The following is a 14192-nucleotide window of genomic DNA, read 5'->3' on the forward strand; positions in this document are numbered from 1 at the left end:
CCAGAGGGCCTAGAGGGCTGGTGCTGGGGAGGAGGCAGACTTCCACACTCTGCCTCCCACCCCTAACCTGGCCTGGGTGGTCCATATAATATGTGTAAGGTAAAGATTACCTTACAGGTAGCAAGCAGATCCCAATGGCAGGCCACTACAGGAATGGCAGTCAGTCTGTGGAAGTCTGCCTGCTCCCTAGCACCCCTACTACTCCCCTCTGCTATGCGCCAGAGATGATTATGTACCACACTCACTCCTCCTCCCTACTTGTCACACAGCAGCTGACACTGTCTTGTTTTCCTTTCCTGCCTACAGGCTTGGTTCAGCGACGCTTAGCTTCAGTGCCAGATATGGGTTTGAGAGAGCTCTGGTTTGCATCGTCATTTGGGATGTCATCACAGGGATTGTTACACTGGGAGAATGGTATTTAATTGCATCTTAAGTGTGCCTCATGCATGCCAGGAGCAAGTCGAGCTACAGAGGGAAGGGAATGGGAGGGATGGGGTGGGAATAAGGGAAGACGTAGGGCATTATGGGTACCTAGCAACCTGGCAATTCTTTGGGGGAAGGAAAGGGGTGTGGGCTCCCATGATTTGTCGAGGTCATGCATCAAGGGCTAGCATTTGTTATTTGCTCATGAACATGGTACACATGATGTCTTTTCGCTTTGGAAGAGGGTCATGGGGAGGTATCTGGTACATATTTGACTGGCAGTCCCAATTTTATTTAGATTTCATGTATAACAATGGCGGATAAAGTAAGATTTGTCTCCTGGAATGTCAATGGTCTGGGCTCTCCTATCAAGAGAAAGAAAGTGTTACAGGTGTTGAACCGCTCTAAAGTCTTGGTGGCATGCCTATAAGAAACGCACCTGTCTCTACCAGAAAGTAATAAACTTATGACGGGACTGGGTGAGAGAGGGTGTTATTTTTCTGCAGCCACTGATAGAATGAAAGCTGGGGTGGCAATACTCATACACAAAAATATTCATGTTGCAGAGGAAAGAGTAATTCAAGACCAAGAAGGATGGTAATGTTATCTTTACTGGCAAATTTAATGGAAAATGGGTCACACTATGTAATGTGTACTCCCCAGACAAATCCAGTCATACATTTTTTGTCACTTTGGTTAATACTCTGGTACTACATGTCAAGGGACCCCTTTTTCTGATGGGGAACTTTAATTGTGTACAAGATCCACAACTTGATAAATCCCCGGTACATAACACTCAGAAAATGAAAGGCAAAGGATAGATTTCTTATGCCAGGAATTACAGTTAGATGTATGGCAGGTACTTCATCCCGGAGTCAAGGAATTTATGCACATCTTGTGAGCCCAGAATTGATTACATTTTAATATCCCATAATATTGTTATGGCAGGCATAGGAAATCCAATTATTTCAGACCATTCTCCTCTTTGGATAGAGTGGAAGGGAGAGACGCAGAATTTAGGGAAAAATTATGGAAGTTCCCTAGCTGGTTAAGAAACAATGTTGAATTTCAGGAGTTTCTCTGTAAAAAAAAAAAAAAAAAGGAAAGAGTTTGAGAGTTACAACATTCAACATAAGGAAACACCAGCGCTTTTTTGAGAAACTAGCAAGGTGGTGATATGGGGGAAATAATTGCCTATCTTATTGTTAGGAATAAAAGCTGAACAAGTCCATTATTCAGTTAGAGAAACAATTGGCAACGGCTAAAGATAGATGGGTGTGAAAAGGCTGTGCCTTGGCAAAAGAGGAATATAGACACATCTTGGAAAGCTTAAACACTCTGATTTACCAAAGAACACTGAGAATGATGAATGAGTCAGAGCATAATCTTTTCTGTTTTGGCAATAAGGTGTGGAAGTCATTAGCCAATGTGGTTCAAGTATGGAGAGGGAAGTCCTTTATAGAAAGGGTGAAAAATGTTCAAGGTTCTACAGTGACAAAGGGGACAGATATCTGTGCGGTATTTTGGCAGTTTTACAAACTATAGTCCTCTGAAGACACGCTACCAAACTTGCAAACAGAGGAAGATAGGTTTTTTTTTCAAAATATAGTTTTACCTCAAATATCGGAACAACAGCTTTGATTTCCTGAACAGGCCCATTCAAGCATCAGAAATTTCTCAAGTAATTAAGGGTAGTAAATATTGCAAAGCCCCAGGACAGGTGGGTTCTCATACAAATTGTTGAGCCCACAAGTTTCTGTCCCTCTGGAAAGCTATTTTAGAAGAGACCTCATAGAAGACTCTTTTTCTTCACATTTCAACAATGCCCATATAATGGTACTAGCTAAACTGGGGAAAGACCCGCTTTCCCCAGCCTTGTACAGAGATCTTAAACTGTGATTTAAAAATCTTAACCAAAGTGCTAGCAGACCGTCTTAGTTGGTTCACCCCTTCAGTCATTTCAAACAATCAGGTGGGGCTTTGTAAAAGGTAGAGCAGCCTGCTTCCATATAATCAAACTAATTACAGCAATATCACAGGGCAAGACTAAGCATGCCCCAGCAGTAGCCATAGGGTTTGATTCTGAAAAAGCCTTTGATAGGGTCTCCTGGTCATTTTTATTCTCGGAATTGGATCACTTTGGTTTCAAGGGTTCTTTTCTACATTATCTTAAGGTTTTATGTCGATCTCCCTGTTCTAGTATTATTGCCAATAGATATAAATCAGCTGATTTTCAATTGCAAAGGGGAGTCAGACAAGGTTGCCCTCTGTCCCCATTATTGTATATCTTAACCATAGACCCACTGTTGAGGAAAATTGAGGTTGAAAATACTATTAAAGGGATTGGGGAGGAAGGGTATACATTTAAAATAGAGTTCTTCGCCAATGATGTCCTAGTTTTTCTCACAACCACAAAGGAATCTTTGGAAAAGGTCCTCCAGTTCCAGACTCAATTTGGGGCATTTGCAGGCTTAACAATTAATAGGGATAAGTTGGAAGTCTTGGACATTTGGGTACCTTGAAGAGTACATGGGTTAAGGACTTTCCGTTAAAATGGGTAGCTGTAGACATGAAGTATTTGGGAATCAGGATTCCAGGGAACATTAGTTGAGTACATGAGATAAATGTTCATCCCTTATTGAAAAATCTAAAGATATCTCTCCAGCGATGGCAAGATCTTCCACGCTCTAACATGGGTAGAATATAACTTGTGAAAATGATGAAAGTGCCTAAGTGGCTATATGTCTTGCAGATGTTACCCATCTGGTTGCACAAAGGAGATATTCAGGAGATATATAAGGCTTTTAGGATTTTGATATGGAGAGGAAAGAGAGCACAGATTTCTATGAAAATTTTAAAGGGATTTATGGAGCGGGGAGGATTGAAGTGTCCACAAATTCAATTTTATAACATAGCATGTATGTTTTGGCACATATTTGATGGGATATTTGAAACGTCTAATTTCTTCCCACAGACATGATACATTACTGATTAGGTCCCCTCTCAATTAACTCCTTGATTAACGTTTCTGGGATGGCCATTCCAGGAGAACTTAAAGGACATTTATTTGTTAGATCCTGTCATTCAACCTGGGCATATTACATAGAGATACACTTTCACCATTTCTATCTATACGGAGTAATCCGCAGTTTTTGCCAGGTATGGCCAATCCGATCTTTCAGGGCTGGTGTGAGAAGGGTCTTAAATATTTGCATCAATTTTTCATGTCAGACCTTAGCACGCTGATGAGTTTTCAAGATTTACAATCCAAATTTCAGTTGTCCTCTAAAAAAATGTTATGCATTCCTACAAGTGAGATACTATTTGTCAAGTATTCTTAAGACTCACTGAACCTGGGTATGGTAGGACCCTTTGAGGACGTGTTATTAGGGAGCAGAAAAGACTCACCAACCTGTGCTAAATTTATGTACAGATTAATGCTCATCCCACAGGAAAATATACTTCTTTCTATCTTTAACAAATGGACAGGTTGGCCTGATCTTAACTTGAAACTTTAGGAATTTCAATCTTGTTTTTTAAAAATGTGTAAAATAACAGAAAATGTCAACTTATGAGAAACTCAATATAGATTTCTTCCTCAGTCTTATTTAGCTCCAGATAAAGCTTACAGAGCTAAACTTTGCAGCTTCCCAATCTGCAGGAAATATGAAGGGGACACAGGGGACTACATACATAGTTTCTGGAGTTGCCCCAAAATTTATAACTTTTGGACACAGATACGATCTTGTTCAAATGTTTTGCTTAATGAGTTTTTACCACTTACTCCTAAAGTCTGGTTATTTGGGTGATACTCTGATTTACCAGGCTCTGTTTCTCGAGAATGCAAGTTTTTATAGATAAAGGTGCCTTGTTGGCAAAGAAGACTATCCTTTCAGTCTGGGTGGGAGAGGATACTCCAAACCTAATGCTTTGGAAAACAAAGGTGTTTAAATTGCTCACCTTTGAGACAATGATGGCCAAAACAACATCTTAATCCAAAATAGAACAGCGTTTCAAAGTTTGGCGGGATTACATTGAATCACTTTCTCCTCTCCTCAGAAATGCAATCTTTAATTTATAAGGGAGGATTTGACTCTATTCCAGGACATGTTTGTTAGGTGAGGGAAAGTACCCATTTTTCGGAAACAAGATTTCAAGAGGTGTATTACTTTTGGTTCCAGGACTAGGTTACCAGGGAGATTTGGGAATTTAATGTTAACCCTTTAATGTGGATCCATGACCCTGCTGCTTTATTCAATTTCAGTTATTGTTAATATACCCTAACTCTCTTTTCTATTATTGACTAAGAAAGGTGTCAGAAAATCAACATACGTAATTTTCTATAATTTTACAATAGAATGCCCGAGAGAAGGGGGGGAGGGAGGGGTTTAAACATCAAAGAGACTTTTTCAAACTGCTTTGATATTATAGTAATGACTTATTTACAATTTTATTCAAAACCTTGTTTCGTTCGTACAAGAGAACGTTCATGTAGATTCGTTTTGGAATTGTTGTGTATAATAAGTGTTGTATTTAGTCTCTCTGATGGAAAATCAATAAACATGTTTGATACAAAAAAAAGCTTCGCCCGACTTGTCCAATAAGCGAAAACGACTTTTCAGAAGACCAAAGGTGTGTTCTATGACACAGCGGGTAGCATATAAGGCCTCGTTGTACCACGTCTCTGCCGGCGTATTGGGAATGGCAACGGGGGTGAGAAGCCAGGGCCTGCAACTGTACCCTTAATCTCCTGCGGCATGACAAAAGAAACGCATGAATGATAGCATTGTCACTTGCAGATATGAGTGGCAAACCACAGCATCCAAAAAGACTGTATAAGGTAGCCTGTACCTTTGCTGAGTCTTAAAGAATATTAGCATGGCCTAAATGACTTTCACATAAGTGTTGGTCACTATATGTGCAGGCTAGCCTTAGGCTAAAGGATCTCATCTGCTCATGATTAGTAAATCATATGTGGCTATTGGAAGTATTGCATGACAGGCCCTCCCAACCCAGCAAGGCTACTGGTGTGTAGCTGCCTGCCAACCTTGAAGAGCCATGTAAGAGTTGACACACCTGTGTTAGTAGCAAACGCCGTACCTCAGGCTGTGGATGCAAATGTCTCTCATAATTTTAAACATCTCTATCATATCCCCCCTCAGCCGTCTCTTCTCCAAGCTGAAAAGTCCTAACCTCTTTAGTCTTTCCTCATAGGGGAGCTGTTCCATTCCCCTTATCATTTTGGTAGCCCTTCTCTGTACCTTCTCCATCACAATTATATCTTTTTTGAGATGCGGCGAGCAGAATTGTACACAGTATTCAAGGTGCGGTCTCACCATGGAGCGATAAAGAGGCATTATGACATTTTCCGTTTTATTCACCATTCCCTTTCTAATAATTCCCAACATTCTGTTTGCTTTTTTGACTGCCGCAGCACACTGAACCGACGATTTCAATGTGTTATCCACTATGACGCCTAGATCTCTTTCTTGGGTTGTAGCACCTAATATGTAGCACCTAATACCCTAAATAGAAGGCACAGGGATTACTACCTTTAACTGATTAGCCTGATACTTGTTACACAACTGCAACATTGCTCTCTGCTTCGATGGCAGGGGGCGACAGTCAATGCTAGGTCCCAACTTTTACAGTTCGGGATATTGATATGCAGGCAGAAGGGATAAAGCACAGGACTGCTTCTATGTACAAGTCCAAAAAGCAAAGCACATTCAAACAGCATTGTGTAAATTATCATGAAGGCTGCTCACCCTGGAAAAAAAACAGTTTTGTAATAAGTTTGACAGTTGCTTGGTTTAGATTGTAAATATTGCTACCCTTAACATAAGGCTTGGAGTGGCAGTTACTACCATAAGAAACTTGCTGGGTAGACTGGATGAATCATCTGGTCTTTTTCTGCTGTCATTACTATGTTACTATGAATATTGGCCTCATGGACATTTCCTCATGGATTTTTTCCAAAAAAAAGAATTACCTCATCCATCCACCAACACTGACTCTTTTGACTATTTTGTATTTACTATGCATCATTTTTCTTCATATCTGTCCATCACCCTCCTGCTTCCCCCTTCTCTTTTGAAATCTCCCAGTCTATTCCTTCTTCCCTCTCAATACTTTCAAAACCTTTATCCAAGTTCTACAGAATTATATCAGAAATTTAAAGATTTGAACTTTCTGTGGCACTATAGCCTTTTTTCTCTATCCACATCTGGATCAGGTGCCAGAATGTGCAAGAAGAAAAGCCCAGAAACGGGACCTTTATGGAGGTCAATGGCAAAAATTAATTTGTCAGACCTCTCATTACCTAAGCTGAATCTGTTTCCTAACCGAGGCCTCAGTGGGGATGATAAGCCACAGGAACAGTGGATTGCAGTGTAGGGGTGGAGAGGAAATCCCAACTTGGCAGAGGTCACTGCAAAGAAAACAATAATTGTGCCAAGATAAAATCTAAAATAACTTGTGTGGGGGTTGTGCTTGAATTGGTCAATTGAATCATGTACAACAGATGAATGAGCTGCTTGGTAGCCAGAGTATATATTCTCCTCATGTTTAATGATTTTCATTTAGTCATAATTCCCTACCACCTCCTTTTTTTCTTTTTTAAAATGTTATGAACATGCTGTACAGAAAGCCTGACATGTTCAGGAGGCGAGAAGTCTGTCAATTTTCCTACTGTAATGATGAGGTAAAACACACTCCAAAAAAAAAAATCACGGTTGTAGCCAGTTTATCCATTAGAACCAGGGCTCTCAACCCAGTCCTTGAGACACACCTAGCCCTTCAGGTTTGCAGGATACTCACAATAAAATATGCATGAGACAGATCTGCATACAATGGAGGGAGTGCATACAAACCTATCTCATATGCTCATTGTGAACATCCTGAAAACCAGACTGGCTAGATTGGTACCAAGGACTGGGTTGGGAACCGCTGCTTTAGACACATATTCACATATGCTGTGGATATGGCCATGTTTTCTGAAACTTATATTTTCTATTACTACACAATCTCTTGTTTCTTACTTTTTGCTGAATGAGCAAACCTGAAATCTAGAGATGAGCTAACTTGTACCCCAGAATCTGATTATACCTTGATCCAGAAGCTCATGATACCTACCAAATCTAACTGCATAGAGTTATAGCAAAAATAATCAATGAGTCAATTTGCTGGATTCAGAATGTGAGAGAGGCAGATAGACTCATGTCGCTATGTGTCTCAATGTATATACTGTATATACCTCCAACAATAGGCCATTCTTTAACTCATGATCACAAGCCTTAAGAGTTGTCATGACAGTAAGAGCAAACATTTTGCCAACACTGCCAAGTCCTAATCTGCCTACATTTATACTTCACGTAAAGCATTGCTTTCTAGTGTATTGTTTCATTCTTTAAAAAAAAATTGCTTATGCACTTGCTTTGTTCATCTGTCTGTTATATCCTGAACTATTCAATCAACAGCAACCGGATTCTCCAAATAAGTAGGTCTAGAGGCCTGATTTTCAAAAGGATTTATGTGCATAAAATGGTCTTTTGAAAATTACCCTGGGGGGGGGGGGCGGGTTTGTACTTTTGCACATACTAGAAAGAGATGCTCTGGTTTTCTAAAGTATGAACATAAATCTACTCACATACATTTACACCCGCTGATGAAAAAGTGTAAGTGGGTGAGTATATGTCCCATTGGGTTTCGTGTGTACCAGCAAATTTTCAAAGAGAATCTGGGGCGTATTTTCAAAGGGTTACGTGCATATATTACGCGCGTAACCCCGAAAACCCGCTCCTGCGCGCGCAAGCCCCAGGATGCACGTATGTCCCGGGGCTTGAAAAAAGGGGCAGGGTGTGGGCGGTCCAGGGCGGGGGCATGGCCAGAGGCCTCCGAAAGCCTACTAGGCCAGGGAATCGCGCGCCGGCACTCAGCCAGCACACGCAACCTACGCCTGCCCGGAGGCAGACACAACTTAAATAATAAAGGTAGGGGGGATTTAGGTAGGGCTGGGTGGTGGGTTAGATAGGGGAAGGGAGGGGAAGGTGCTGGGGGGGGGGCGAAAGGAAAGCCATCGGGGCTCCCCTAGGGCTCTGCGCGTGCAAGGTGCACCCCCTTGCGTGCACCGACCCCAGATTTTATAACCTGCGCGCGTATGTTATAAAATTGGGCTTAGATTTGTGCACACTGGGTTGCGAGCACAAATCTACGCCCGCGCATAGGTTAGAAAATCTGACCCTCTACGGGGTAGATTTTCAAATAGCGCGATTTGGCGTACTTTTGTTGGCGCATCAGGCGCCAACAAAAGTACGCTGGATTTTAGTAGATACGCGCGTAGCCGCGCGTATCCGCTAAAATCCGGGATCAGCGTGCGCAAGGCTATCGATTCCGTATAGCCGGCGCGCGCCGAGCCGCACAGCCTACCTCCATTCCCTCCGAGGCCGCTCCGAAATCGGAGCGGCCTCGGAGGGAACTTTCTTTTGCCCTCCCCTCACCTTCCCCTTCCTTCCCCTACCTAACCCACCCGCCCGGCCCTGTCTAAACCCCCCCCTTACCTTTGTCGCGGGATTTACGCCTCCCGGAAGGAGACGTAAATCCCCGTGCGCCAGCGGGCCGCTAGCGCGCCAGGACGCGACCTGGGGGCAGGTCCAGAGGGCGCGGCCACACCCCCGGGCCCACCCCCGAAACGCTACGTCCCGCCCCGAAAACGCCGCGCGGATCAGGCCCGCCCCCCGACATGCCCCCAACACGCCCCCCTCGGAAAACCCCGGGACTTACGCGAGTCCCGGGGTCTGCGTGCGCCGGTAGGCCTATTGAACATAGGCGCACCGGCGAGCAGGGCTCTGAAAATCCGCCTCTATATGTATAAGTCCACTTTGAAAATTCAGGCTAAAGTCTTTGGGGTAATTTTCAAAAGGATGTAAATGTAACATGCTATTGTAGCAATTTTCAAAAGCCAAATTTCAAAAGCCCACTTGCATGGTTAAAGTACATTTGCACGTGTAAACCCTAATTTTAAACATGTAAATGCTTTTTAAAATCAGGACCTATCTGAATGCTGTGCATGCAAATTACAGCCCCATGCGGCCTGCTGAAAATGACCCTCCCTATAAAAGCTACAAACTGAAATAATGTTTCCCCCTGAAACTTTGGGATCCAGCCCCAAACTGAAAAATAATTACTTTTTCCACTAAATGTATGCCTCTAGCCCAAAATGTTAAAAGAAAGATTTTGTCGGTGCTCTTGTTTTAATTTGGAAAAAATCCATCTTATTGTAATCACTCAGCTGCAGAGACTGAAGTGAACTGTGTGTGGTCTTTCATTTTAACAAATCTTACTCAAAATAAAGCAAGTACCTAAGAAACAGCCAGTCATGGAGTGGAAATGGTGTACATCTTTTATTACTGGCAAATCACATGGGGTTTGTTTTTTTTTAATCTCCTTCTTTGAATCCACACTTTAGCTCTTTATTCTATGTTCCCATTTTATAGACATCAAGATGACAGCTGCATGGAGTTCTGATCAAATTGTCCCAGATTTACTTTGATGTATAATAGTGATAGCGACTAAACAGAAGAAGCTTTAAAAATAATAAGTAGTAATATTTCATCAAACACAAAATAAAAGTCACAACAAAAAAGAAAAAAAACTCCTAATGTTTTTATTTTACCTGACAGCTTTATTTTTTTTTTAGTTTTGGTTAGTCCTATGGCTTTGAAGCAATTTCTGGAGCTTTGCCAGAGCCTTTATGCTAAAGAACAGGCACGAATTCAGAAATCTAAGACAGAATTTCAGTTTTTGTAGTTTTCAAGGCTATTATTTAATTTAATTCAGGCTAAAAGGGTAACAATGCACTTAGGTTTTCAGATGTTTGCTTTGTCCTAATGAGTCACATTGTCCATTAAGTGATTAAAAATATGATTAGACAATAAAAAAAAACCAAACAGAGAATAGTGCAAAAGGATTTAATGTGGAACTCTTACCGGAACCTTCAATTAACATATCCAAAGCAAAGCATAAGCATCACTATTATAATTCAGTACAGTCAAAAACTAGAGAGAAAGGTCGCTGGAGATAGTTCAACAAATAATGTGAATCCACGATTATTGCCGATCTAGCAAAATACAAATTTAGATCTTATTACTATACCATTTATTGAGACTGGGAATTCAAAACCTCATTTCAGTAATGTGCTGGAGCCTCTTGTTAAACTGCATTATAAGAACAAAAAGTATCTCATAAGGGGAGAAGTGGTAGTGAGATCTTCTTGTTAAGCAATTGGTAATGATGAGAACCCCTTGGTAAGAAACTGATGGAAAAGTGTGAGTGAGCAGATTAGAGGGGGCTGCATGTGAGTGAGGTGATTGGGAGTGTGAGAGGGTGGTGGTGAGGGCAACGGCATGGCAAGAGAGCGAGAGAATGAGATACAGTGAAGATATTAGAAGAGGTGCAGTGGGATCATGGGTTGATGGGGTGAGAGTGAGGAGATTGAAGGGATTGGATGGGTGCATGGGTAATAAGGGATTTGGAAGGGCTGCAGAGGAGGGAATGGGTGGAGGAGAAAAGCAACTGGAGTGTGTGTGTAGGGGGAAAGAAAATGCATGAAAAAGAGTGAATGAAGGAATCGGGGAAGAGAGTGAGGAAATTGGACTGGGTGTGGAGAATTGGGGGGAGGGGGTGTTACAGGGTGTGTGTGTGAGCGAGTGAGTCCAGAAGATAATTGCCATGCTGGATCAGACCTAGGTCATTCAGCCCAGCATCTTGTCTGTGATCAATATAGGTCACAAGTATCTTGAAGATCCCATTAAAGTAGATCTATTTCCTGTTACCCATTACCAGTGATAGCAATAGCTTTCTTTAGTTTACCTGGCTATTAATGTGTTATGGGCTTGTCCTCCAAGGAACTTGTCTAAACCTTTTTCATACCCTCAGGGCCGGAGGAACCACTAGGCAAGCTAGGCCTGTGCCTAGGGTGCCACAATTTAAGGGGGTGCCGTGGCAGGCAGCAGAATTTTGAAAGGCAAAAAGTGCCCTTTCAAAATTCTGCCAACCCCCGCCTCACCGTGCCACCCTCCCGATGCCCCCCTTGTGGTCCAGCGGAGGGCCCAGGAGCGATCTGCCACTCCCAAGGCCTCGGCTTCCACTAAGCAAAATGGCACCGGTGACCTTTAGCCCCTACCATGTGACAGGGGCCAACCAATGGCACCCGTAGCCCATGTCACGTGGTAGGGGCTAACGGCCACCGGTGCCATTTTGGTTAGTGGTAGCCAAAGCCCTGGGAGCGGCAGATCGCTCCCGGACCCCCACCTGGACCACCAGGTATTTTGTAAGTTTTCTTTTGATGGGGGGTGGAGGAGTCGGGGCTATGGCTGGGGGCGGCGCAAGGCTGAAGGTGCCTAGGGTGCCCAATCCCCTTGTACTGGCCCTGCATACCCTGCTATGCTAGATGCCTTGATCATGTCCTCTGGCAACAGATTCCACAACTTGATAGTTGAAACTGATGATACATACATAATAATCTGGAAAAGAGAGAAATGAATGAGATTATCAGACTTATAAATGACACAAAATTATTAAAAATTGTTAGATCATGAACCAATTATGAGGAAGTGAAAGAGGAGAGTGATCCACTGGGAATGGAGGAATAGCCCAGTGGTTAGAGCAATGAACTGAAACCTAAGAAAGCCAGCATTCAAATCTTGCTGATATACCTTGTGACACTGGGCAAGTCACTTCATCCTTTTCCCTTGATAAAAACTTGGATCATTTTCAAACAACTCTGCACAGCCTCATATGGGCACACAGAGATCTAGTATAGCATTTTATAACCTGTGCTTATCTGGTCCGTATAGATTATAAAATATGCATATATCCAGCCCCAATATATAGTACGTGCATACGTTTCATTACACACGAATATTAGCATTGTATTCAAAGCATGTACTTTTTCTATTTTATAAACATGCCTGCGCATATTTTATGCACAAAAAAAAATAGAACTTTTTCACTTAAAACCCTAATTTATATGCAGCAGTAGGTATATTTTTAAAATGCACGTGGGATTGAAATCAACAGTTTGCCGAATCTCAACTAGTTCACCTAATCCACCTCCATTTCATTGAGAATCTCCTAGTACTTCATCCCAACTAATAGCAAACAGATGAGTCTGATGTCAATTGTGCCATATAATTAACAGGTAAAAAATTACACCAATAAGATGCCTCATGCATTCAGGTAAATCTTTTATAACAACTTAGATGCTTTCCCTTTGGCTGCCCCCTGCCCAGAACGCCCCTAGATTACCACTTTTCTTGCATGGATAAATGTGACTGCAAAGCCAAAAATATGCTCATACTTTTGATGTTTATAAAATAGCATGGACATGAGGTCAAGCCACTTATGCGCATTACCCTCCATTGCCTCAGGTACAGAAACTTAGATTGTAAGCCCTCTGGGGATAGAGCAATACCTACAGTACCTGAATGTAAACCGGTGTGATATCTCAATTGAGATCGAATGTCGGTACATAAAAATAATAAATAAATAAATAAATAAACAAATATATGCTAATTTTACGCACGTAATTCATATGAAAATGGACCCATAAGATTGTTAGTCCTTTAGGGACTGGGAAAATACCTATAGTATCTGAATGTAGCTTGCATTGAGCTACCAATGAAAAGGAGTAAACAAAATCTAAATAAACAACAATAAAAGCTTGGGCATCTAGCAGCTGGCAGATTACATTTAATGTGAACAACTGCACAGTGGTGCATATAGGGAAGAATAGTCCAAGTCATAGATACACAATGCTGCTTGAAAACAGTTAAAATGCATGCTCCGATGGTTCTTCATTTCATTCAGCATAAATATGTTTTCACTGCTATCAAGTGATCCGTACTTGAGCTAATAAGTGATTGGGGTGGGTGAGCAGGCAAAAATCGTACATCAATGTGAATAACAGTGGATTTATCATTTAGAGTCAGTAATTCCATCTGGATTAAATGCTGAAATTGAATGGAGTGTATTTTCTGCTCTTTTGACTGGAATATTAGAAGCAGGCAGTCTGTAGATCACGTTGCCATCTTTGTTAAACTTAAATTGAAACTAGAAACAGCTGACTGTCAAAAGAATCACTTCAGCTGATTGTCATTTCATAGACGCCAACGTGTCTGAGATCAAATGTACACACAGACCTCTTTTTAAAAATGGACTTCAGCTTTGATAATGCTGTTGAAGGAAGATAGTGGTTTCTTGACTTCTAATTCTTAAAGTTGCAATGTATAACCATGTTTAAATGTGCACTGAGAGATGTCTATGTTTTGCGGAAATGCTGTACTTCCTACGTCACTATGTTTGTTTTTTAATTTTTCAGTTAACGATGCTAAATAAAAGGGAATGTGTACAGTTCAAGCCCTTGATGCAGAGTAATTCAAAACAATGTGCTATATCGGGTTTTCTCTACCAAAGTTTCATCTTCTTTGCTCAGAACCTCTAAAAGGAAGTAAAGTTGCAGAAACTGCTTTTTATTTCCATTATAAAATTTTCTAAAATTATGTGAATGGATAAAAATTGGCTTGGATCAATGATTAAATATGACCTGTAAAATGTAGCAAAGGAGTAAAATACAAAATATTCATGCTCGTGAGTGTTGTGATGATCCATTCTGATTGCACAACCTATAAGGTGAATTTTAAAACCCAGATGCATGCATTAATTAGGGGATGCCCAAATATGTTGGGCTCATGCGCATCAAGGGATTTTAA

The sequence above is a fragment of the Rhinatrema bivittatum genome, chromosome 3, assembly GCF_901001135.1.
Source record: "Rhinatrema bivittatum chromosome 3, aRhiBiv1.1, whole genome shotgun sequence".
NCBI classification, from domain to species: Eukaryota; Metazoa; Chordata; class Amphibia; order Gymnophiona; family Rhinatrematidae; genus Rhinatrema; species Rhinatrema bivittatum.